This window comes from Desmodus rotundus, chromosome 8 (genome assembly GCF_022682495.2).
Source record: "Desmodus rotundus isolate HL8 chromosome 8, HLdesRot8A.1, whole genome shotgun sequence".
NCBI classification, from domain to species: Eukaryota; Metazoa; Chordata; class Mammalia; order Chiroptera; family Phyllostomidae; genus Desmodus; species Desmodus rotundus.
In genome coordinates, this window is record NC_071394.1 from 39,428,977 (window position 1) to 39,456,928 (window position 27,952).

The following is a 27,952-nucleotide window of genomic DNA, read 5'->3' on the forward strand; positions in this document are numbered from 1 at the left end:
GAAGACCAGGGTGGGCATCGTGATGCGTGACCTGTGCAGCCCCACAGGGCGCCGTGCTTACGAGGGTCCCAAGCTTGGTTTAGTGTTCTGCTGTCACCATCTTGAAGTTCTTAATGATTTTTAAACAGGGTGCCTGCATTTTCATTTGGCACTGGGCCTTAAAATTATGTAACTGGTCCTGTTGCAGACAAATACAAGGGAATATTTTCAAACCCAAGCAGAGCTTGAGAAAGAAAATGGAGATGAAAAGGTCAACCCTGATGGACAGCAGGGCTAAGTATAGACAAGGGTCTGCTCCACCCCCACTATGTCATCAACCCTTTACATCCTGCAATACACAGTGGGAACCTAGAGCTTACAGCCATGTCCCTCCTGCCTGGGCTTTGTGGTGCTCATCCTCACAATCACAGTCTCCTCTTGGCCACTGCCAGCTTGGCCTTGGATCATCGACTACTATGTTGCTGCTGGTAATTGTCTGGAACTCCTGAACACCATCCTCTGTCTTAAATGCTGCCCCATTGACATGGTGGTAGCATTGGGGAGTGAGTGTTAGAAACTTCAAGAGCTCTACTTAGGTTGTTTTAGATGCCGATTTATAAGCTAATGGAGGTATAGAGTAGGTAGTTGGATGTAAGTATCAGAATTCAGATAAATTTAAAGGTCCCATATCTGAATTTATACACATCCACTACCATTGCTACACAGTGACCCAAATATAGCTTAAAGATTACTCTTCTTAAGAACTCGATTAAATCTTCGCTAATGCCCTCTTTTACCTGTCTAGGGAGGGGAAAACAATAGGGTCCCTTTATTCTTCCACTTACATTTATTCTGCTTATACCTAATGATATATAGGTCACTAGGTGACAGCAGAGAACTGGGGAATGGCTTGAGATAGAGGTGAATATTAGGATGCAAAGGAGCAGCTGGAGATAGCCACACTTAGCTGAGTGTTTTTAATTGTCACTCCCTGACTCTTGTGCCAGCCTGCTGAGTTAGGCTTATGACGGATTTGCTATCTGAGAGTGGGTCAACCAGCTCAGTGTCTGGCACATACCAGAAGCTCAATAAACTGCTGTTAAATCAACAGTATGCCCTCAAAAACAACAACAACAACAAAACCCTGTCTTCAAATTAAATATAGGGAAAGTTACCCAGGGTCACCCAGACCCTAGGAAGCCCTAGTCATAGTCAGAGCCTCTGTATCCCTAAGTGAAATTTTGTTGCTACTGTTGTTCATATTACTCATAATGGGCTTACCTCATGTGCCGTGCATGCTGGAGAAAGATAGCGAGCCAGCTAGCTACCTAGATAGAGCGAGAGGACAGTGATGATGAGAAACACCTTTTCAATTTTTACACTTCTCCATGAAGTGTAGCCCTTAAAAATGCATCTCTAGTAAATTCCATGAGACGCTCCACTATCTTCTACAAGGCACTAGTTAGGTGTGCTTGTATTAATCACAAAGCAGAAAATGGGCAGAGCAGAATGGTACATCTTTTGTTCACAGAATAAATAGGTTGTATTGGTAAAACACAGTTTAGATTTTCTACAGCACAAAATTTCTAAAGCCAACCAGCCTCCTATTTTATTCCACATGAATGTTTATGACCTTCGAAGCACTACATTCCATTTGGTTAAGCCAATGTCCTAGGAATTATTGTTGATTCTTTCATTTCCTGAAATTTAATTCACCAGCCCGTCGTACTGGCTTTACTTCTGAAATCTCTCAAAGTTCTCCTTAACTTTATTCTGATATCCCTAGTCTAAGCTACCATCATTTCTTACCTGAACTTTTGGAAAAATCCTCTCAATTAATCTCCTTGCATCCACTTTGCCCTCATCCACTACCTAATCCATTTCCTACACAACAGTCACAGTGATAGCAATCATCTGTGCCTCAGTTTTCTCATGTGTAAAATGGGAATAGTAACCGTACCTTCCTTTTAAGGTTCTTGTGAAAATCACATAGATAACAAAAGTAAAGCACTTGATACAGAGAAAAAACTGATGGTTTCCAATTGGGAGGGAAGTAAGGGGCTGGGTGAGAAGGGTAAAGGAATTAAGAAGTACACAGTGATGGTTACAGAATTGTCACGGGGATGTAAATTACAGCATAGGGAATATAGTCAGTAATATTGTAATAACTGTATACAGTGTCATATTGCACTACACTTATCAGGGGATCACTTTGTAAACTATATAGTGTAACCACTATGCTGTACAGCTGAAACTGGTATAATATTGAATGTCGACTGAAATTGAAAAATTAAAAATTAAAAATAAATAAATAAAATACTTTGGGGGGATAAAAACAAGAAATAAAGCACTTAGAATAGTACCTGTCCCAATCAATTAGTTGTTATGATAATTAAACCCTTAAACAGCCTTCCACTTTTCAGCTTGCCATCTCTAACCTCCTTATTACATGTAGCCCCAGAAATTTTGTGGAATGTAAATCTGATCCTGCCATTTCCAAAGGTCTTCACTGCCTTCAGGACAAACTCAAATTCCTTAGCCTGACAGCATGGCTCTACGATCTGTCCCCTGCCTGCCTTTCTTGCCTCACCTTTTGCTATAGTTACTTCCACCTGTCCCCATTCTGTTCACACATTTGCCTGCACCTCTCCACACTCCAGCCACACCAAACATCAGTGCCTATTCCAAAAAAGGCAAGATGTTCTCTTAGTCTAGATCTTTCTTTCTTTTTTTAACCACTATCCCACCTTTTATTTAACAAATGATAGATCTTCGCAAATGTTTTACATCTGCCTGAAATGCCTTTCTCTCTTCTCCCCCATGCCCTCCCCCATCCCACCACCTCCCCACCAGACACACCAGTGTCCCCATTCATGGATAACTACCACTCGACATGTGGAACTTAGTACATTCTTGGCCACGCCCAGCTTTCTCTGAACCCCACAAAGCTGAATTAGGCTTGTTTCCGGTGTGCTCCCATTGCATCCTTTATGCACATCTGTGGTGGAGCCCATAACAGGATGTGGAAATGGAGAGTTTTGCTGAAGTCAAAGAAAACAGAAGCAGAGTCCCAGAAGAGATCTAAAACATAAACACAATTTACAAAAAAGTGATTGAGAACTGGTTACCTGAATTTTCAACTCCTCGCCTATATCAAAGATCTCACAGAGTTAATTAAATATTTGAGAGGTATCTGGGAACATTCTTCTGGGAAGGGTTTTGCTGTAAATCCAACATTCTCTGTGTAAAGAGGGAGGTGGGGGTAGGGAAGAAATACCAACAGAAAAAGCACGCCCTAAGACATGCACACGAGCTCTAGAATCCAGATTCCAGGGATCTCATCTCATCACTCATTGTTTGACTTTGCAAAAGTCACTAGGGTTTAAAAAGGTAAAGTTGACTTCAATCATGTCAATGGTTTTTCATGTCCCAACAGCCACACTTCTATGGTAAAGAGAAAGTCGCATCAACAGCTTTTCTAATAAGAGGATTAGATGAGATACAATAGTTTATTGAATTTTTAAAAAATTTTGGCAAAGAGAGAGAGAGAAATATTGAGTGTCTTAAAAGAATAAAGCATTTAGAACTGAATATTCAATTCTGAATATGCTGTAGCCAAATATCAATTTGAGTAGAGTTATTTTGCATGGCTTTTCTCTGAATTAAATCTCTGCTCCAGTTATAATACTTTATATAACTTTCTATCATGAGTGGCTCTGGTCCTCAAACTGCCTTTCACTGCCAAGTATCCCCCTGCAGAGACTTGAATGGTGGCCTCCATTACAAAATGTCCACATTGTAATTCCCACAACTTTTAAACAGGACCTTATTTTGGAGGTGGAGGAGGAAGGTCTTCACAGATATAATTAAGGCAAGGGGCTCCAGATGAGATCATCCTGGATTATCTGGATAGGCCCTAAGTCCAGTGACAAATGTCTTTATAAAAGATTCACAGGGAGAAGAGGAGAAGTTCCTGGGAAGACAAGCAAAGATTAGAGTTATGTAGGAACAAACCAAGGAGCGCTTGACATCAGCAGAAGATGGAAGAGGCCAGAGTATATTCTCCCTGAGGGTTGTTGGAGATAGCACAGCTCTGCCGATACCTTGATTTTTGCACTTGTGGTTTTAGAGCTGTTAGAGAACACATTTGTTATTTTAAACTCCCCAATGTGTGGTAATTTGTTATAGTAGCTGTAGAAAACTAATATACCTCCTGTGATATTCTTCTGAGCAGATCTTATATTCTAGAATCATTTCTCACTGTATCTTAACGAACCCAGCTGGGGGCTAGTTCCACCATTCAATAAACCAAGGTTTATTGCATGTCTAATAATTAAGGATGGCACTTACATTTCTCTGGAGACCTTTGTACCTGGATGAAAACAGTGTATTATTTTCATAACACTTTGTATTTTAAGGCATTTTCAGGAACATTGCCTCATTCCCCTAAAGCCCCATTAAATAAATTAGAGGTGTCATCACCTCCATTTTCCAGATAAGGAAACTGAGTAATAATAGGCTAAGTGACTTACCCCAGGACACACAAACAGTAATAGTAATAATACAGATAAGACTGAAACCCAAGTCTGTGGCTCAACTGTCATTAATCTTCTCATTGTCGAAGGACTCATGGACAGATCTTAAACCCAGTAGCATATGAATGTTTCTCAAGTCATAACAAAGAGGTAAGTTGTGAAGCTGTCAACTAGGAAATAACTAACTCTCCATCGATGAAAGAGAGAAAGTCAGGTTCTTCACAGTGGTCTACAGGATCTGGCCCCACCTCTTACCACAGCCTTTCCTCTCCACCTCAACCCCAGCAAACCTCCCATTCCTCCCTCAGCTCGAACCACCCCGACCAGCACACTGCTGCTCTGATGCTGGCCAGACCATCCTGCTGGACACTTGTCTTTCCTTGGCCAGATGTATTCACCAGCCAGTTATCTGTATTACCAGCTCCCTCATTTCCTTTTGACTTTTGTGTACACATCACCTTCCCAGTGAAGTCCATCTCAACCCACTTGAATTAAACTGGAATCTTATCCCCACCCTCAACTCTGTTTAGCTTTCCTCTTAATTTTTCCTTATATCATTATGTGTTCTCCTGACCCCTGATGGATGGGTAAGACTACAAAAGGTACAGTTGAAAATGGGTTGGAAGAGACAGTTTTATCCATGAAAACATCATGAACAAAGGAACAAGGAATAAAAGTATGGGGTTGTCCTGGAGCCAGTATAAAAGGCCAGCTGTGCACTTTGAAGTTCTATGTTACAAGGATGCATGCTGCTCATGGCCAGGGCTTTGCTTCCTGTGCCTGAGGAGGCCATGCCCTGGCTGCCTCCAAACCAGAACATCAACGGCAACCTGCAAATATCAAAAGAGCACCTCGGAAGGCAAAATAAATAATGATTTGAGAAGCCTTCTATTTTTATTTACAAGGGAAAAAGAAAATGTATCAGCAGAGTAGACAATCCCAGATTAACTGCCTAAGATCTTTGGTGTGATTTGCAGGTCACAAGGACAACTGTCACACCCACCTGTGACAACTAGTGAAACTCAGGGGCTAGCGCTATACCTCACCCACTCCCCAAGACTCACGACTTGCTTAAAGAAGAGAAAGTAAAAAATATTTTTAAAACATGGAATATGGATACCGTAAACCAAAACCAAGTATTAGTTGAAGAGGTACGTGTGTGTGCATTGGTGTGTCTGTGAAGTTCAAAATTTTATCCTTAGGGCTTTGACAGAGAACCTTAAGGCTGACAGTTAAACTGAAGTGAAAACTAAGTGAGTTTCTGCCATCTCTAATAAGGGCCTGGAAAAAGACCATTAACTGCTTCTTGACCATGTGGTTGGGGAATATGAACTGAGTCCTTCTTTCTGTGCCCCTTCCCCCCATTTTACCCTATGAAGAAACATGCAAGTCATGGCAGAAGAGAAAGGGAACTAGACGGGAGTCACATAGGTCACACACATGGGCAGGTTCAGAGCTCTGCACTTCTACTTTCAAGGTGCGTGAGTTTGGACAAGCCCTAGCCTTTCCCAGCCTGTTTTCTCGTCTCAAAATACTACTAAACTTACCTATCTCCAAGACTTCTAGTAAGAGTCCAACTTGACCAAAGAAATATTAAAAATGGTCAGTATTGCATGGTGGACTGGTCAGACTACCCATGTTCAAATTCTGGCTCTGCTTCAAGCTGAACGTTCAAACTTCTGCAAGTTGTGTAAGGCCCCTAAGACTCAGTATTTTTTATTTGCAAAGTAGAGATAGTAATAGTGTAGTCTTTATAGAGTTGTAAGGCTTAAACCAACCCATAGGAAACTGATCAGAACATGCGTAGATGAAACTCAATACATATTATAAATGCTATAACAATAGTTGGTGTAGTTGTTGGTTAATTAAATAATTGTTATTTAGTATAGGTGTTGGCATGTAGAAGGTGCTCAGGAAATAAGAAGTGTAGACAGGCTAAATTTTGCAACTAACCACTTCCAGCAAAAAGGTACTTCCTCCTTTTGTTGAGTATTCCCACCAGAATGAAGTCTACCCATAGGGAACACCAGTCTAGACAGCAACAGGTCAGATACCAGAATTACCAAGTACACGGTGCTGTGCCAGGATTCATGTCGGGGAATACATATGTTAGGGTGGCAATGTATTAATAAAGATCAGCAGTTCTGGAGATGAAAGTCCTAGAGAACCATGTGGATTTCCTAGAAAATGGAGGATTACAAAGGACTAATATATAACTCGAGTGTATGGGTAGTTATTTTATTTTGTTTTCCCAATAACTCTACAGATTCTCATTGTTACATATTTATGTTTGAGGACACTGCACTTTACTTGGAAAAGCAAATTGCTTTGGGTTCAAATTCAGGCTGTCTAATTCTAAAACCCATGTAAGTACTCACTCAGCAGGATAAAGTCCTGAGCAAGACCAAGACCTCTGCATTTAAAGTGCTTACCAGTGTAGCTGTGGCAGTTTAAAACAATTATGTGAATGATGGAAGTTAAGACAAAAATATAAAGGACCCAAGTAGGAGTCATTAAATGTTAGAATTTCCTGCACCAAGGTTCAAAGGAGAGAGGTTACATGTGGGAAATTAAAACAGGATTTATTGTGAGCTGGTCCTAGAAGAGACACTTGGTTTTCCTGGGCAGAACTAAGGGCAGAGTGTGGGGTGAGAGACAGTACAGTGAGGTCAACAGAATGGCACACCAGGAGTCCATGAGACCTGTGTTTTCCCAGTTCTGCAACTTGGTGGCTGTGCGACTGGGCAGGTCATTGATCTCTCATCCCTTCTGTCTTGGAAGGACTGTGAGAATTAGAGATCATGTGTGTCCAATGTCTCCATAAATGGTGCTATTACGATGATTCCCCCAGGTAGCTAGGGGTAAGAGGCACAGAGGAGAAAAACAGATGCCTTACTTAAGGGTATACATAAAATAAAGGTAACATAGAAAAAATTGAAAGAGGAAACAAGAAAGAAAATTTGTCCTACAAACACACCCATTCTAGTGCATGAACATGGACTCAGGCACATAACAAAAGCAGAAGCATTTTATCAGTGTCTTGGGTGTGGGCGGGGCTAGAGACCATTTTCACTTTTAGGAATGAAAACGTCTCTGCTTTGCCAACTGCCTTCGTTTTTCATATCTGGAGACTTACCAGGACAAGAAAAAGAAATACCTTCCCCTGTCTTCAAGTTTTTTAGTCAGATATTAGTCAACTTTCATGAAATGTGGGGTCTGGTCAAGGGGCTGATCCCAGAAATGTGGCATATTTCTCACAACCACAGGACTTAAAAAAAAAAAAAGCACTCCAAAACAAGCGACAACCCCCCAAAAAACAACATATTGCCATCCCGCAAAAAAATCTAAGTGTGCTGAAAAAACAACAACATATGGCTGGGTGGGGTGTGACCAAAAGGAATATAGTTATCACGTTTCGAGCATTCCTTTTACAGACTTGAGTGAAAAGAAATTTTCTAGGACAGAACATGGAGTTGTCCCAAAGCCTGTCTTTTCTGAAAGCACAATTGGGGACAGGAAAAGCAAAGAAGGGTTTGTTCCCCGTGAGTGACAGTGGAAAGCCAGGAATGGAATCTAACCCTTGACCCAAGAATGGGCTGAAAAGAACCAAAGCAGACAGAAGAGGAAGAGATAAGGTCAGGCTCCCTGCTTTATAATCAAAGTTCTGTTGAGATTAAAACAGAGAGAGAAATGGAATGTACTTGAACATGCTCATTATCAACACCAAAGCCACAATATACACCGATAATAGCTCTGGGGTGCCATCATTATGTACCTGGAATCTAGGTTTCATTTGAACAAAACAGAATCAGCTTCAAGTGCAGTGCTCTGCTGGGGATCTCTGTTATATAACTGTTTCATAATTCAAGGCAAAGTCACACAGCAAGACTAGAAGAGTTTGGGGAAATGAGTTTTCAAACTTTGGGACTTTTGCTATTTTTTAAAACCTGGCCTGTTTACCTACTAGTTATGTAAACGAAGAGTAACCTGCAACTGAGACCTGTCTCTGTAGACTGATATCTCTATGGATCCTTTACTCTTTCAGTGGGAAATTATAGAGCATGTCATCTGTACCTGGAGATAGGTAGATGCACAAGAAGCATTCCTGCTCCCAGTGAGCTCACAGTCTAGGAGAGAAAGACTTATCACTAAACAGAGAATTCAAATTTATTACTTGTAGCATGATCGCAAGTATCTACAACAACTCTGATGTACAAAAAACGGAATGCTCTCTTTCTTCGAACTGATCTCACCCAGTTCTTGCTTCTCCTTTCCTGCTCTGCCTCAGCTCCTGCTTGGTGGTGGTGTAAAGAAATTATATTTGTCCATTTGAGGTATCTTATTATGTTTGGGTGTAAACATCATCTTTAAGATAAACACAGTCTGTTCTGGATAAATATCAATTTAGGGAAGTTGCCCTGTAGCAGAATATTGCAGACCAGGTAGTTTATTAACAACTGAAATTTGTTTCTCACAGCTCTGGAAGCTGGGAAATCCAAGATCAAGGCCCCAGAACAGTGCCTTCTGGTGGACGCCCTCTTTTCAGTTCACTGTGTCCTTACATGATGGAAGGGATTAGGGGACTTTTTTAGACTTCTTATAAAAGGTCACTAATTTCATTCATGAGGACTTTACCCTTAAGACCTAATCACCTCCCTTGGGGACCATCTCCTAATGCCATCATCTTAGGTGTTAAATTTCAACATATGAATTCTGTCGGGGACACCAACATTCAGACCATAGCAGAAGCTGCATATACTCACTTCTGCATCCCATTTCCTGCATCCCATTCACAGCCCTTCTGTCTTCCTTTCCAGCAGACTAAGAATTTCAAAGTAGTTGAGGGAGCAGGTGGTTGGGAGGTGTAGTATTCAAGGATCATTTTGTTCTACAGGGGGAAGAATATCTCATGCCTGTTTATGATGCCTCTGTAGTCAATTCCTTGCTTGTCACTGGGTATTCTGTTCAGGATTGCCCCTTTGGACTTTGTGGACACAACTGTGGATGAAGTCTAGAGTTCCTGTTATCTATGGTGTGCAAGTCCCATTCTAGGTCTTTCCCAGTCCCTAGGGTCTGTTAGCATTTTAGCATTCCCTGTAGGGGGCCTGGAAATCCCGGCTCTGTGAATGAGGCTGTGAGTCTGCCCCCGGACTTCCCTGGCTAGATGCCTTCCTCGCTCATCCTGAACTACCTCCTATGTGCGCCATCTTTCTCTGAACATAGAAATCTCCTAAAAGGCTTGAAATTATCCTAAGCTTCTGTAACATAAGGAAAAGCCTCTCTTCTCTGGATATCCAAGAAACTTTCTGGTCATTTCTAACTACAGATTCAGGTTCTAGATTCTAACTACTGCCACAGATTCAGCACCAAGGATAGGGAATGCTCACCTCTGATTAGAGATTTTATTTGTTTATTTTTAGAAAGAGGTAAAGGGAGGGGGAGAGGAAGAGAAATATCAATCAGTGCCTCTCATAGGTGCCCGACTGGGGACTGCAACTGCAAACCTGGCATATGCTCTGACTAGGAATTGAACCACCAACCTTTCCTTTTGAGGGATGACACCCAACCAACTGTGTCACAGCAATCAGGGCATCTCTGATCAGTTTTGCCCTCTATTCCTCTCTCCATCTCCTCAGTCTTGCTGGGAGTGTTCTTAATCTTCCTGTAGGACAAGAACTCTCCTCTGTTGGGTCTTAACTTCCATGGAATTTGTAGTTCGTTTCCATGAGGCAACAAGTTGGAATGGTTACAAAGCAAAAACAAAGACATCAAATTACTAAATCAGTAAATATACCCAGAGTATTTAAAAACAAGGCCTCTAAAACAGTGCTATGATAAATTAGATGTTTTGAGGCAGGTGTCCTAATAATTCTAAAAATGTAATGCTTCCATCCTTGATTTCTGTCCCAAAGTGGCTTTTGGAGATAGCAGGAACTTAAAGTGTTTAAAACTGAAACTGAAATTATTACTACATAATTTTTTCAAGATAATTAGGAAACCCACTGTCATCTGCAGAATCCCAATGCCTTTGGCTGCATAAGGACTCTGAGAGTTTTAATATCATAACTTCTAGTAATAAAAAAATTGCAGTATTTCAGAAAAACTATTTATTTCAGTTATATTAAATTGTAACAATGGTGTCAGGTCATAACTTCCAAAGTTACCTCCCATGATACACACTCTTCCTCTCTATGACCTTGCCTCTTTCCATTAATTATAGCTCTTCTGCTCTTGAATCTTGGCAGGGTTGCGACTGCTCCAACCAATAGAGTACAGTGGAAGGGACACGGTGTTACTTCCCAGGCAAGGTCATAAGAGGCCATGCGTCTTCTGCCTTGTCTACTGGATTACTTCTGTTTCCTGAGTTCCATGTAGGACATCCAACTATCCTGGGGCTGCCATGCTGTGGGGAAGTCAAGCTACATGAAGAGACTAGGGGAGGCACTCTGGTCAGCAGTTCAAGTATCTGAGTCATTCCAGCCCAGGCACCAGACTGAGTGAATGTACCCCCAGATGATTCCAGTCCCAGACATGAGGTGAACTCCAGCCTTTGGGCCTTCCCACATTTTCCACTAACTATCCTCACTGTTCCCTATCCTAGCTTCTGACCCACTGAATCTGTGAGCATAAAAAAGGCTGTTTTTAACAAGCAAAACTAGAACAATATGTTATATAGCTTTAGTAATTAAAACAATGAATTAACTTATGTGTTTGCATATTTTCAAAACTATTTTAGTCAAGGACTTAGGAACTAGACTGCTTTTACTGAATCCAATAATCAAAAGTGGGAATAAACTACTAAGTTGTGTTTTATCTATTGAGAAAGACAGGACACACCATGTATACTCATGAATTGCATAAATCGGACTTTGGTTTATGAACAGTATATAAAAGTTTGAAGAATTTGGTTTTGGGATAATCCAGGCAAAATTTCTACAATAATTAAAACTAGATGATATTTGGTGGAAAAGGGGAGACTGTAAATAGCACATTTGGGGGGTCAGATTAAAATCTTCAGAAATTGCTAGAACTAAGTACATATTATGAAGCTTCTAATGAGGAACGCGATATTTTCAAAGCAAAATTTCAATCCATTAATTTGGGCTAGAGAGGGAAGAGCAAACTGCTTGAAGCTTTGACTAATGTTTCCATTAAACTGAGTAGATTACCCGTGTACCTGGGGGCGGGCGGGGGTGAGGGTGGAAGAAAGAGCTCTGAATTGGCCTGGGTGGAGCTTGCACTCTGATAAGCGTCTGTAAAGTTTATATTCTGAAATCGCTGATTCTAATGGCAGGGAGGAGTTTTCTGAATCAAATAGACTCCACTTATGCCTCCCTTGCTCTGTTTCACTGGGCATTTTTATAGACATGAAGTAGTGAACTATGACAGGCCAAAAGTATATACAACCTTGCAGTGAGAACATACTATTCATTTTATGACAGATCTGAGCCCTGTGAGTCTTGGGGAACCAATTCTGATCATAGCAGAACCGGTCCAAGGAGCCAACTTAATTCAATGCTTAATCCACAGAACATGAGAGGTAATGGCCGTGACAGTGAGGGCACAAAGATGAAGAGCAAATGCTGTAGATAGTATAAATGAATAATTACACTAGAAAGTGATCCCTGTGCATATCTTTATAATGACATGTATTGCATTATGATGAAATTGTCTACATATGTGTCTGTCTCTTTAACTAGGGAAAACATTCTGTCTAACTCATCATTCTATCCATAGCATCAGCATAGATTTTGGCTCAGAGAAAGCACTCAATAAATGCCCTATAAAAATAATTGAACTAGAACTAAAATAACAGAAATAGAGGCATATATATGGCTTAGAAATTTTGCAAGTTTGAAACCTGAGCATAGTCCTGGGCTCCTTCTCCCTTTCTCTTAACTTCCACACCTACCTGAACACTAAACTCTGATGTTTCTCCCTCCCAAATCATTCTGCTTTTGTCTTTTCCCACTTCCACAGCCTTAAGTAACATGCTAATCATCTTTTCCCTAGGCTGCTGTACTGCTCTCCTAACTAGTCCCATCCACTATCTTGCCTACCTCAGTCCACTCACCACACTGCCATCAGAGTAATACTTCTAAAAGACAAATCTGCTTATGTTATTCCACTGCTTAAAAACTTTCAAGATCCTCCCTTACAGGATCAAGTGCAAACTACTTTGAATAAAATCCAAGGCTGTAGTCTGGCCTGTAGCCACGTTTTCAGGTTCATTTCCCACACACATCTAAATGCCTTCTTCTACTTGGTCAACATGGTCCTTTTTCAACTCTGCCAAAGTTCTTGTATATACAGGGTCCGACAGAAGTAACACCTGCTTGAGTGTTGCTGGTAGGGTAATAATATGGGTGTAATAGTTTATGGTGTTTTGTTTTGTTTTGTTTTGTTTTTATTTTTGCCAGGGGACAGCACGAATGCAGTCTCCCACTAACACAAATTATGCATTTGAGTTTCCCACATTTGGGGAAATCTCAGGGGTCAGCACATCATGTGCAATGGATAAGCCTTGCCCTGGGAAAACCACCTTTGTGATCATGGTATCTCCTCTGCCAGGTAAGTACTAATAATTTATAGTTTTCACTTGAACATTTCACCTAAAATATCATATGGTGTGCTTGAAGGTGGTATTGTTATGTTACAGAATTACATGCTTATGAGTTTGTAATAAAAAAGAGGCATTACTTGTGCTGGACGTTGTATATGTCTTCACAAGTCCTGTTCTCCTGGCTATATATCCACTGTCTTCCTCTTTCTCCCCAGCCCTAACTTTAATATTCTGGCAAAGTTCTCCATCCTTCAGGGCCCACTCAAGCAGAGCTGATCTCCTTCTTTGTACCATTGTTGTACTTTTACTCAATCACACAAAGAGAACATAGCTTTAAGTATAAGATGGTGGCCTCTGGTCTGAGGCTGCCTGGGTTCATGTTCTACCTCTAAGACATGCAGCAGGGTGATCTTGGCTGAACACTTCATGTCTTAATATCTTAGTGTTTTCATCTGTAATTTAATTCTTCTGAGTCTTTCTCAGGGGGCTGACTTTATGGCAGCGCAGGTGCTTATCTTGCATGTGCTGGGGTTGGCCAGTCAGGGCTCTGTCAGATGTCTAGAGGCTTGAGGGAGAGTGAGGATAAGATGGGTCTGGATCCACAATTCCAAAAGGTGTGGGGGATAGGCTCTCCCCACAGGGATAAGCAATTATCAGATACCAGCTGGATGTCCTACATTCAACTCCATTCTGACACTATCCACCTGGAGACAGCATCAGGTCTCACAGGTTAAGGGCTCAGTTCTGCAAGACTGCCAGTTGCAAGCCCAGGTTGTCATCTGTGCTTGTGAAAGACAGGCTTTTGATGGGAGGTTCCAGTGACCCACTCCTTGGGTTTGATTAGTTTGCTAGAGTGGCTCACAGAACTTTATTTACTAGATTGGTAGTTTATTAAGCAAGGATCTATAATTCAGAAATAGCCTGGTAGAACTGATGCGTAGGGCAAGGGGTAGAATGGTGAAGAGCTTCCAAGCCCTCAGAGGGCGCTGCTTTCACCAAACCTCCATGTGTTCATCAACCTGGAAGCTCTCTATTGGGTTTTTATGGAGGCTTCATTGCATAAGCATGATTGATCAAATCATTGATTATATCATTCCAACTCGACAATCACACGATTGGCTCCAGGAGCAACCAGCCCCCATCCTTAGGTGGGATCAGATGAGCACCTTGTTATCATAACACTATACTCACTTCAGAATATATAAGGGTTTTAGGATCTCTGTGCCAGAAAGGGGGACGAAGACCAAATACGTATTTCTCACTATAAATCACAATGTGGGAGAAGGCCAGGTATTCATTCCTCTGCTTCTTTCCGTCAGACCCTCTTACCCTAAGGTCACAGCTCCTGTAGGAAGGTCTCCTATAGCTGCAGTTATTCTTTCCAGGTTCCATTCCTCTGATCTTCTCAGGCTCTCTTATCCATGCCCACACCTGTGTAAATAGACCTTTATTAGAATCTTATCAAGTTTTCCATTTGAGTGGGCCACCTGTTTCTTACCAGGACTCTGACTGGCACATTCTCCCCTAGTGGGTAGTGAAGCTTTGAAGCCTAGGCTTTAAAGATGTTAAGGCTGCCATTCAGCTGTGTATTCTAGCACAGTAGCTGATGCTACATAGTTGAAGTTAAATTTACATCCCTGAATTAATTGATGAGCAAATGGATGATTAACACTTTGAAGAAAGAGGAGGTAGACAGAAAAGGCTTCAAAGAGCAGGTGATTGTTGAGCTAGGTTCAAGGAATGTTATGCAGGAACATTCCTTGCAAAGAAAATAGCTTGTACAAAAGTACAAGGTGTGACAGTGTTTGGGGAACTACAAGTAATAATTATTCTGGAGCACAGAACATATTGGGCTCCCACATAAGCTCTCTTTGGTACAAATGATTCTGCTGCTATTGTAAAGTTTGAAATCACTGTCTTAGCCAAGCTTCTCACTTTATAGACAGAAAAAAAATCTAGTAAAGGATAAGGATAAATCTAATAAGGAATTGTCCGAGTTCACTATAAGCCCTTTGTGGCAGTGTTCATTTATGATAGGGAAGTTCAAGTCTCTTGACTCCATCTGCTACCTTGCATGTACAGAGCCCTGGAAAACCAAAGAATCTGAGCCCCATAGAGTGCAGGCAGACACACTACAGACCTTGAGGCAAGCACGTTAATGAGGCCAAGCTCACTGCTTACCAAATGGAGTTGGCTGTGCAGGGAAGGCTCTTGGGGAGAGCCCTTGGGAGGCTAAGGACATTTTATTGCAGCAAACAGACATAATTAGGCCAAGATTCCATTCTGCATGCTTCCTTTCACCAGAGAGCTGGCCTGGGAGACCAGGTTTCAAGGGGTGAGTCAGACACAGCAGGCGTGTCAAATGCAGTCACTGGGTCCAGCCCTAAAGGTCCATGTCCTTGCTGAAGTAGAGTCACAAAAACTTGAAGTCCACTGTCCAAATGGCAGGAAACCACACATGACACCTGTTCTTTGTAACTGCTTTCCTTCATGTACTTGCTCATAGTGACTTAGAGGTGAGGAAAGCAAGCTGGATTTTGCTTAGCAATGTGGTAATAGTGACCACATCTTCCTCTCTTGACCTTGTGTAAGTAGAAGTGTATGGGTTCAGCCAATGAGTGAATGAATAAATATCTTGCACCTCATCCATCGATCTTGTTCCTCAGCTATTTAGATAACTGGCTGTTACAGACTAAATGTTTGTGTTCCCCCTAAATTTATGTTGAAACCCTAACCCCCAATGTGATGGCATTTGGAGATTCTGTCTTTGGGAGAAGACTAGGGTTAGATCAGGGAGTAGTGTATTTTTAAAACAAGACACCAGATAACTTGCTCTCTCTCTTTCTTACAACGTGCAACAAACAAAAGGTCACGTGAGCACACAGCAAGAAGATGGCCTCTCTGCAAGCCAGGAAGTATTGTCACCCAAACCTGACCATGCTGGCACCCTGACTACAGATTTTCAGTCTTAAGAACTGTGAAAAATTAATTTGTGTTGGTTATGCCACCCAGTCCATGGTATTTTGTTAGGGCAGCCTGAGCTGACTAAATACACTGGTTATAGTTGCATTGTTTTTGGTTAAAGAAATAAAATGACTTTTCAGTTGCCAAAGAAGAGACACTTAGAACTGTTTTAAGACTGAGATTCAGTGAGAAAGTTTGCTATGCAAACATTAATAATAATGTTTTTTTGTTATCATGGTTCATTTTTATTGCATATTTTCCATTACCATTTATCTCCCTATACCCTCATACCTCCACCCACCCACTCCGCAATAACCACACTGTCCATTATCATGAGTTCTTTCTCTTGTTTAATCTCTCTACCTTCCACCATCCCCCCAGAGCTGTCAGCCTACTTTCTTTCTATGAGTCTGTTCCTATTTTGCTTGTTAGTTCAGTTTGTTCATTAGATTCCACATGTGAGTGAAATCATATGCTACTTCTCTTTCTCTGACTGGTTTATTTCACTAAGCATAATGTCCAGGTGCATCCATGCTGTTGTAAAGGGTAAAATTTTCTTCTTCTTCTTCTTTTTTTTTTTTTTTACCACTGAGGAGTATTCCATTGTGTAAATGTACCATAGCTGTTGTATCCACTCATCTACTGATGGACACTTAGGCTGCTTCCAAATCTTGACTATTGTAAATAACACTGCAATGAATGTAGGGGTTCATATATTCTTTCAAATTAGTGTTTCAGGTTTCTTTGGATAAATTACCAGAAATGAAATTGCTGGGTCATAAGGTAAGTTCCATTTTTCATTTTTTGAGGTAACTCCATACTGCTTTCCACAGTGGCTGCACCAGTCTGCATTCCCACCAACAGTGCAGAAGGGTTTCCCTTTTTCTGCATCCTCCCCAGCACTTGTTGTTTGTTGATTTGCTGATGATGGCCATTCTGACAGGTGTGAGTTGATATCTCCTTGTGGTTTAATTTGCATTTCTCTGATGATTAGTGACATTAAGCATCTTTTCCTATGTCTATTGGCCATCTATTTTCTGTAGAAAAATATATACATATTCACACTAAATAGAATAAAGACTTTGATTGTATCAACTCAAGTCATGTTTTGACACCAAATGATTTCGTTAGAAAACTTACAAAAGCACCCTGGCTGTGTGCTTCAGTTAGTTGGAACATTGTCCTGTACACCAAAAAGTTCTGGGTTCAATTCCTGACCATGGTACATACACGAGACAACCGATTGATGTTTCTCTCTCACATTGATGTTTCTCTCTCTCTCTCTCTCAAATCAATAAATATATTTTCAGGCGAGGATTAAAAAACTTATAAAAGCTTTTGATTTTCAGAACTTTTTGGATTTAAAATTGAGAGTAAAGAACTTGAGGACCTGCGGAAATAATACCCTTTTTTCAGTGCTTAAGGTATGTTAGGGCTGTACTAAACACTTTACATATATTAGCTTATTTAATTTTTAAAGGAGAGAGGCAACTATTCACAGACTCATTCTACCCATGTTGAAAACTGCTCCTAGAGAGCTTTGTAGCATGCCTTGAGCCACAGAACTAGAAACAGTTTAGCTGCTTTCCACACTGCCTCCTGCTGGATGGACAGCGAAGCATGGAAGGGTGGTTGCCATGAGGCGGAGAAGATTGAAGAAGAGGTAAACACCAAAAATGGCAAATGCAGAAATGCTTTTTATTTTCAGTTTGCTGGTTTTAGCCCTTCCTGAGGTTTTGCTTCTTTCCTGGGTTGTAATACATCCTGTTTCCTTAATGAACTCTAAGTTTTGCTTAATCTAGCTTAAGATGGTTTCTATTACTTGCACACAAATAGTTCCAACCAATTCATTGTGTAGCAGATATCATTTAGCCAATTTTGATAGGTGAGGATATTGAACCTCAGAAAAATTAGGAGACCTAACATAAAAAAGTCAGCAAAATCAAACAAAAAGCCCTCTTGTGATCAGTAGTCAAGGTAGTTTTCACACCAAGGTTGTCTACCTGATGAATTCTTTCTAATTCATGATGTTGTCTTTTACTAAATGAGAACAAAGTTTTCCCCATTGATTAGCTGAGTGTTACGTTTGGCTAAAGGTTTCATGGTGCAGTGTGTAAGCTTAGGAAGAATGCTTTCAGTGCAGAAGCCGTGAACATAGAAGGCTGACACTTAGGAATGTGAAAAGTTTCATTATACACTGAACAAAGAGAATCGACTGAAGTGAATGGGTTGTAATTCTCAGGGTTTGTGTGTGTTGGACAGGGGTACCAGAGCTAAAGGGAAAAGCAAGAGTGAGGCTCTTTGTTAGTGTGAACTGGATCCTCAGAGCTGGCCATTAGCTCAAGGCAATTTCTGTAATAAATGGTGACAATAGTGCTGATTGCTCCTAGGGTGACCATACATCTTCTGTGGGTGCTATAGTTTTAGCTCCTCTTTTGCAACATAAATGTTACTTTTGTTTCTCTGGGCTATCTTACACAATATACTACCTAATTCATTACTAGAGAGCATTTAGCAGGTGAGCCACAGAACACACATTTCATTACTGTAATTGTCTTACAGCCAGAAGAGGTGAACTTCAATACCCATTAAGATACTCTGACACAGGTAAACTCTGGATTTGTTTGTCTTTGAAGATGACTAAGGGATTAACAGTCATCCTTAGGATGGGAATTTTAACCAAATTGTATACCTGTGCTCAGCAGACAAAGCTTTGCTAAAGACTTTGGTTTAATTCTACAGGTATTATCTTATCAGAGAAGTTGGCAAGGGAATGTACTCATTGAATATGGTATAAGAAAAAGGAAGTATGTTTTCTTAAAAAGATCCCTGGTCAAAAGGGTTCAGTCCAGACTTGGCTGCAAATCAACTGTGTGGACTTAGGCTAAGTTACTTAAATTCTCTGGGACTCTTGTTTCCTGACCTGGAAAACGAACAGATAAGATGGATAATTTTAAAGGTTCCTCCCACATTCTAAACTTGAAAATTTCAGAGTCTTTGAAACTCTTTAAGGATAAAGAATTTAGTAAGGTTAGTAAAAAAGGTACAGAACTTAGACTAAATAAATTCTTTAACTCTGGGCATAGGTCAAGTTAGTGGATTTCTCAAAGGATCAGTTTCCTCAAATAGAAACTCTTGGTATAACAATTTCAAGACAGTAAAACTATTATGTGAAGCTAATTAGATAACAAATGGTAAAATGCTGGAAATTTTAAGAGATTTTGCTGTTCACTTTATTTTAAATAATGCTTCACCTTTATGACTGCCATCTAGTGGCCACTAGAATAATTACAGAACAGATTCCTTGGGCTCCTGAAATCTGTGACAAACTAGCAAATACGGGATTTAAGAGTGAGGTTTTAATCCCGTATCAGTAAATGCCAATTATAGCCTAAATTATTTTATTTAAATATTCAAAGATAAGTATCTTATTAAGAGTATTAGGCGTTTGTTGGCTTTTTAGCTAGTCAGCTTTCTTTAAATAATGGTGCAAGATGTCTTCAGAGGAAATTACTTTTCTCTGATAGATCTATACTGGGAAGGTAATCCAGGCTGGAATTTGGGTCTTGAACAGAGTGACTACGAGAAAGTGCCTGGACATGCCTGCCGAAATCGCTCTTGGATCCCCGAGGTTACTTGTTACGTCTCATGGGTTGTGCCTCCATCTCTAGTTTTCCCATCAGGTTTTTATGTGTCCCATATCTTATTAATAAAAATCTTCATTTTACATATATTAAACAGGTTTAATTGTTATTTGCAACCCAAGGGCCTAACTTATATATTAAGAACAGAGCATACCATTGTAATACCAGCAACAAAACAATGCCCATAAGACCTCCCACTTACTGCTCTTCCTACAGTCCATGGGCCAGGCTAAATTTTCACCCTGTACTATTTATTTAGTCAGTACAGCCATTCTTTGAGCTACTACCATAAATTTCTGGTTTTAATATAGTGGAAGTAAAGTTGAAATAAGTGAAGTACCTGCCTAATTAAGCTCACTCAGTAAATACAACGTGAAGCCACGGGAAGCCCCAGCCATTTTGGTGACCAGCAAAAAGAATCGCAAAGCCACTTTTTTGGTAACCTGTAATTTGGACATTACGCTTCTTTGGATGCAGCCTAGGAATGTTAGTAGCTACATCATAGTGTGAGCTTAACTGAACTTGTTAGCTAAAACCCTCTGTTGTCCTTTATTTGAATTGCTATCCAGCACTTTCCTGTCACTGAGCTTTGCATGGTCCTCCCTCCTTGAAAGAGAACAAGAAACACCTGGAACAGAGAAGCGTAGGAAGGAAAGCGTTTTCCCCTGTCCTGTGACGCTCACTTTGTCCTTGGGGTCATCCTAATTCATGCTGGCATGGAGTCATATCCATGCCAAATTTGGTCCTCAGGAGTGACTGAGACAAACAAATATTCCAATGGCGCACAGCCAAACTCCCTTTTCCTTAGTTTCTCTTACTACATGTAAACCAGGACAAAAATTTAAAAAAACAGTTTAATTATCTGCTGATAGCAAAACAAAACAAAGACAAGAAATCCCTAATAGGAAACATAAGAAGACTGAGTCCGGCTCCATTACTGTGGATCCTGTTCTGTGGTACATCCTGCGTGAGGGTCTGTGAAGACAATGACACCTTTTAATTCGGAGCTTTCCCTTCTCATCAGGAGGAGAAATCATGGCCATAAAGATCTTTAGGAGAAGACAGAGTAAACGTATTCATTTATTGAACAAATAGTGATTGAGCTATGCCAAATGTCTGCATAAATAAGGGAAGACCTCAGATCCCTTTCAGAACCAGCTACTCCGGACACCTCCCTGACTGCACAGCCATCCCTCCGCCTCCCGTTCTCGATGCATGCTCTCTGAGCAGCACCCAGTGCCCGGGAAACACTCTCACGCCGTCAGGCGGGAAAGGCTCTGATTATGGGAGCATGAAAATAGCTGCAGAGACGGTCCTCTATGCAAAGCCAATTGGTTCCTACAGGAATTGAAACCCGATGCCAGGCTCATTAGCGCAGGCCTGAGTAACTGCGCCAACTAGGCGTTCTGGAGTCCCTGCTCCGCTGAGTGAGGTGATTCTCTTGCGGCCTGAAAACCCTGACCTTGCCCTCCTCTGGACCCTGATCACCTTCAGGGAAAGATCTGTGAGAGACTGCAGTCATCCAAGACCCGTGGCCATCCCAGGAGCAGGAACTAAAATTGTCACCATTCATCTGGAGCCGGCAAAAGGAGTGGATAATAAACCCCAGAGGCCTTGCTTTACACTGACTCCGCAACCTAAAACCCATTAGCAGGACCATATTTTGTTCTCAGTAGCAGCGTTTGCAAGTCAGCGATGAACTTGGGGGTTCGGGGAGTTTGCACCTCTCCTACGTATCAAAGTTGCCACAGAACCTGATAAGCAGAGTTGTGCTTTTCTCCTAGTTTTCGGACAGTAACTGCCACCACCAAAAATAAATGGAAATGAAGAAAAAATGCTTTTGCTCATGGCTTCAGAAATGTTTCCTGGACTCTGAAAGGTTTGCACACTTCAAACAATGTAACTGGGTCACGTTCTGCCCCAGAAAGTTTACTGGCTAAGAGTATCAGCTTCAATCCAATGGACCCTTTCTAATTGCATGATTTTGAGCAAGTTACTTAAATTCCCTGAATCCAGAGTTCTCATCATTAAGTAGAAATACTAATAGCCCCACCTGTAAGGTTGTTGGGAATATTTAAACAAGATAATGTATACATAGTGCTTAGCACAAAACTTAACCTAGTAAATGATCAGTAAATTTAAATATTACCATTACTAAATGAACTAATAAATACATATAACCTAGTGCAGCTTAGGTGATTAACAAAACGTTAGGGTAATACTTGTAAACTATGAAGCACTATCCAAATGTAAGGTCTGAGTATTATTAGCATTCACCTTAGTGAGGAAGCTTTTAGTGCTGTCATGGTCCAGTAAGAGATGAGTCAGAAGGAAAATTAGGGCACGCGGCAGATGGCTTTCCCAAGCATATGGCCTACTGAATCTTGAAAATCAGCCCAGACACTGGTCCACTAAAATCCTTGGGTATTTTCTTTTAAATTACTATCAGGTGTTTTCCTCTCTTTCTGTCCTTGCTAAAAGATAGGACCTTTCTTCTTGAAAACACAGAACACTCCAAGGGAAGCATTAGATGGAGACAGTTAAACTCCAAGCCTTTGAGCTTATCTTCCCCTACAGTCATCCTCCTTCCACTGTCTGCACGTCAGTCTGGCCCACAGGAGTGCATCAGAGCTCAAATCTGAGTGTGGTCAAAGTCCCCTTTCTTTAGTTTCCCTTTGGACAACTAAAAGTGGCTGAGCTCTTCGAGAACTTGACTGAAAACTCCTGATTCTTGAACCCAACAACAAGGAAAGTTGTGTCTTTCAGAATGACAAAAGGTCTTCTGCTCTTCTCTCCTGATTGTTTTCATTTGTTGTTTTGGGTCCCTGTGTGGGACGCTGTGTACGTCGGATACTGAGCAGAGTGAACTGACCGGTCTTCTGTGCAGCAGAACAGGCCAGAACTGATGAAGAGGAGCTGCTAGGATGGGCGAAGTAATTAGGGAGCATTCGATCATGTTTTGGGGCCTCCTTGAATGTGTCTGATTTATTAAAATCTTCAAAGATTTTTTCAAGGATGCAAATAATTTATGGCACATTAGACCTCTACTTCAGCAGTTCCCAAAGCATGGTTTGTGCTTCTCTTGGGGATCCCTGAGACTCTGGAGTTCCCTGAAGCCAAAAAAACCCCTGTCATCATAATGCCTGGATATCCTGGGACCTTCTTTATTTGCAATAAGGGCGCAAAAGCAATAGTGGACAAAACTGTTTGAATGAAGATAATGGTATCTAACTCTACTTTTCGTTTATGTTCTTAAACACCTCACGCTGACAGTAAAAAAAGAAAATGTCAGTTTCACTTAAAGAAGCCCTTAAAGTAGGAGTAAAAAGCATTAGTTTTATTAGGGCTAGTCTTTTGAGTACATGAACCACCAAACTTACTTAAAAGAATGACTGTTAATTTATGGTTATTAAGAGTCGGACATTTGGCAGTTGATATCTTTACAAACTGAACAAAATGAACCTTTTGCTTGAAGGAAAGAAACTCATAGTTGTTTGTTACCAGTGGTAAAACTTAAACTTTCCAATGAAAATTAGAATTTTTGAAAACTTAAGTTCACCACCCTAGTTTCAACTTCCTCATATGTAAAGACTTTTCGGATGAGATAGGTGATGGTATTAACAGCTATGGCTTTTTGGAATTATATAATAAAGTCTGTAAACATTTGGAAAACTTGTGTAGCTCAGTGATACAATACTTTCCAAAGGACCAAAGCATGATGCTAAAAATGGTTTCTAATTCCCTTTAAGAAACTACCTTTCAACAAGTTTTGGTATAGTTTCAAAGAATATTTAAATTACCTTAAAAGCTATTAAAATACACCTTCATTTTCCAACCTCACATCTGTGCGTGACAGGATTTTTCAGATACTTCACCCAAAACAACATCCTAACAGATTGACAAACAGGTGAAATGAGAACCCAGCTGTCTTCTATTAAGCCAGATGTGAAAGACATTTGCAAAAATCTACAACAGTGCCAAATTTTTAACCGCATATAGCTTTTTTATAAAAGTATATTATTTATGCTAACATGTAATGTTTTATCATGTATTTTTAATATATCTCTGTTTCAATTTCTTCTATGGTATATTTTGATAGATAAACTAACATAAACAAAAACTCTCTTTAGGGTCCTCAATAATTTTTAAGAGGGTAGAGGGGTCTTGGGGCCAAAAACCTTGAGAACTACTGCCTCTTTTGTCTGAAAAATTTGAAATATTCAACAGCCATGCATTTCTTTAGCTCTTCTTTTAACACTCATTGAGTCATTTCTGTCTTCCAGGTGCTATGCCAGCCTAATAGAGGAGAAACACGCAGATAAGAAAATAATACTGTATTTCTGTAACAAAGAGATGTGAGCTAATACAGAGTACCAAAAGATACAGCATCACAAATAAGGGGATATTTAAACAAAGGCCTTTATATGAGTGGAAATTTAGTAAGAAGATGAAAAAAAGGAAAGGTATCCCAAAGTAGAATCTGTGAAAACAGATATGAGTGAGTGCTGGTGGAGGTGGGGAAAGCGTAGTATTTGCATTTTAGAGAAGTGCAAGTAGTTGAGTGTAGTTGGAGCAAAATGTATACATGGAGAAAAGAGGAAAATTCACTCAGTCAGGAAGTAAGTATACAGCAGGAGCCTTTGGCATCTGGTCCCCATTGGAGCGCTTGCATTCCTGCTGCCGCCGTGGTGGGAAACTGCGAGCTCAGACTCGCCCACGGCAGGTGGCCTTCCCCTCCAATGTGAGGTCTTCCTACTCTCTGTTGTCTGACTCATTGCCTCCTTGGATCCCTTGGGAATCTTTGGCTCGTCCTTAAGTTAGTGGCCATGAGGTACAGGGCAGGAATGCTCCAGCCTTCTGCCCTCAAGTAGACAACTCTGGTAGGAATTCTATATTCTTTTCAGGGGTGTTGGTGGAGCGAAAGCCCCATTGCCTACAGGGACAACCTTAAAAACGTACCTTTTCATTGGCTTTTCCCCCTCCCTCACTCTGACTTCTGGGGATCACCTTGCAAATAAACTGCCTGCATCCAAGTCATAGTCCCAGGCTATGAGACAACCTAAAACTATAAGCCCACCACGTGCAGGCACCGTGCAAGCAGCTGGGAATGTAATGCTGAGGGAAGCCAAGTTGCACACAGCAATTGAATCTCTACTGTGTTGGTGATAGGGAACTATTGAGTGATTTTAGGCAGGATAGTAACATAATGAGATTTTTTTTTCATTTTGCAGTGTATCATCCATTGCAATGAATGTGTATAACCTTTATATACAGACAAATATCATGTATGTACTCCCTATCCACAGAAGGAAATAGAACATTAGCAGTGCCTTAGAAGACCCTCATGTGCCCTGTCTAGCATGATCAGATTTTAATTTTTAAAAGATCACTGCGGCAGCAGTATAGCTAATGAAGTAGAGAAGGACCATTGGGGACAATGAACACCCCCTTTTATTTCAAGTCTCAGCCATGTCATCACTTTTCTATAAAGTTATTCCCGATTCCCAGGTTGTGTTCCCTCCCTACTGTCCTTGATGTGCTCTATACTTCTACTGCCAAAATTAAAATTCTTTACAGCACTTACTTGACTGTTTTTTCATAAAACGGTTTTATTGAGATATAATCCACATACCATAAAATTCATCTATTTGAAGTGTGCAATTTCAGTGTCTTTTAGTATATTCATAACTATCTGCAGTCATCACCACAATTTTAGAACATTTTCATCAACTTAAAAAGAAGACCAACCCCTATCCCACTTTTGGTCCCAAGTGACCACAAATCTACTTGGTATCTGTATTGATTTCCCTATTCTACACTTCTATATAAATGGAATTATACAATATGTGGACTTCTGTGACTAGCTTCTCTTACTTAGTGTCATGTTTTCAAAGTCCATCCAAATTGTAGCATGGACCAGCACTTCCTTTTAATGACTGGATAATATTCCACTGCACAGATATACCATATTTATGTCCTTCATCTATGGATGGACATTTGGGTTGTTTCCACCTTTGGGCTATTGTTAATACTTCTGTCATAGACACTCATGTGCAAGTTTTTCTGTGGACATATATTTTAAATTCTCATAAATATATACTTAGGAGTGGAATTGCTGGGTTTTATGGTAATTCTCCCTCTGTTTAATCAATTGAGAAACTCCCTCTGTTTAATCAATTGAGAAGCCCTATTGTTTTCCAAAATGGCTGCACCATTTCATTCCCACCAGCAGTGGAAGAGGGTTCCAATTTCCCCACATCTTCACCAACACTTTGTGTCTGGAGCATGGTAGGCCCTCCATTTGTTGAGTGGTCAAGTGAGCCAGCAGATAAAAATTGAATATGTGCATGAAGGCAATTATCATGGCAAATTAGAGAAGGATGTTGGGGGAAGGGAAAACAATAGGCCTTAGTGACTGGTGATAGTAGGAATAAGGGTGAGCACGGATTAAATAACATTTTCATTTTCTTCAGTGATGACTGGAAAAGCTGCCCTCAGCCCCACTCCAGCACAGGATTTATGGTGCCCAGAAATACCTCTCTGATCTCTGGGAAGCTGGTGTAAAACACTCAGCTCTGTGCCTGAGGTCTCTCACCTGCAATATTAACTTCCTACAATTGTGGAACAGTTTACTTCACACACATTGTTCTACTTTGGGGTTGATACTTATATAGTCATAAGACATGGATATATTTATCCTCATCTTAGAGAAAAAAGAGCCCTGGCTGGTGTGGCTCAGTGCATTGAGTGCTGGGCTGCGAACCAAAGGGTTGCCAGTTCGAATCCCAGTCAGGATGCATACCTGAGTTGCAGGCCAGGTCCCCAGTGGGAGGTGTGTGAGAGGCAACCACACATTGATATTTCTATCCCTAAAAAAAAAAAGGAAAAAGAAAACTGAAACTCAAAGGCCTCACTCCTAAATTGTGGTAGAGCTAAGACTCTGCCTGAAGTTTTTTAACCTTGACTAATAGGTTCTCTCCCTAACACCAGGATGCCTGCGGATGACCTCCAAATCTGGCTCTTTCTAACTGTGTGTAAACTCAGGGCCCTGCAGTCAGAATTGATGATAAAGGATTGCTAAAATATCTAGGAAAAGTCCTCCTTAAATTAAGTGCTATCCTTAAATTCAGGAGTATGTTTTCCTATCTATAGTTGTGGCCCTTCTTATAGCCATGGACCTTCTTAAGGAGAAGCCTTAATCTGTACTCGTTAATCAAGGTGGAGGAAGTCTGTGTGCTGGGTAAGCACGTGGGCTCTGCAGTCGGGCAGACATGAGATGTGCTAGAGGACTTCCTTGACTGTAGATTCAGTATTTCTGAGGGATTTGCATATTTTGAAGACCTTCCAAAAAGGGATCATCAAGATGGCACAATATGTGTAAATAATTTTGCATGAGGAATAAAGGAAGGAACTAATAATTGTTACTCTAGGGGAAAAAGGAACATAACTGTCAGGAAATGATAAAAAGACATCTTGTAAAAGAGAATGTTTTGTTATGTTCTAAACAGGACTAGGGCAAACAAACAAGAACTCAGAGAAAGGAAGGATTTAGGTAACTAGAAGGAAAAGTTTTTATAATAAATAGAACTTCAAAAACAGAATGACTGGCCTGCTGATGTGCTGAGCTCCTCCCCCAAGGACATATGTGAGTAACCAACCTCTCCCTGTCCCTCTTGGGGGTTCTGTGTTGTGGGTTCCGTCTTCATGGCCACGGAGCTCCATTGCTCAGAGACCTGGTCGGGATCTCAGGTCCTCCGACTCCAAGTGCACTGTATAATTTTGATCATGTAAACTGAGTTACAGTTTATGTTTTTCAACACAACATTTCTCTTGCAAGCTAGCTCTTTCTCCTGCCTTTCATTTATCTTTTAATTTTATATTATTCTAGCCACCTGGGCTTAAAAGGTGAATTGACTTGAACTCTTCCCTTATTTTCTCTTTTCCTTCTTTCCCCAAATCCAAGTGGTCACAAAGTTTACCCACTGTGCTACCTCTGTAACACCTGGCTTGTCTCCTCTTCTCCATCCCTAATTGAGTCGTATAAGGGTACTAGTCACCTACCTCTAGGCTCTCTCCTTTGTTCTCCATCCCATTAGCCAGATGGATATATATGGCCACTTGATTAACTTTCCCTGAAACAGTGCTCTAGTAAACTAATTTTTTATTAACAATTTTCATTGGCTCCACAGACTATCAGATTTTTTTTTCTTTTAGAGCCCAGTATTCCATTTGTACCCAATACTTATCATGCTTTAGGTAAACAGGCT

The 27,952-nt window shown here is 40.7% G+C and overlaps 1 non-coding gene across 1 annotated transcript; it reads right to left on the minus strand.

Annotated features, from left to right (window-relative positions):
• Positions 1-12,931: 12,931 nt before the first annotated feature.
• LOC112315773 (U1 spliceosomal RNA) lies at positions 12,932-13,093 on the minus strand. Its single transcript, XR_002975922.2, has one exon. It is a non-coding gene; the product is annotated as a U1 spliceosomal RNA (small nuclear RNA).
• Between the last annotated feature and the right edge of the window lie 14,859 nt (positions 13,094-27,952).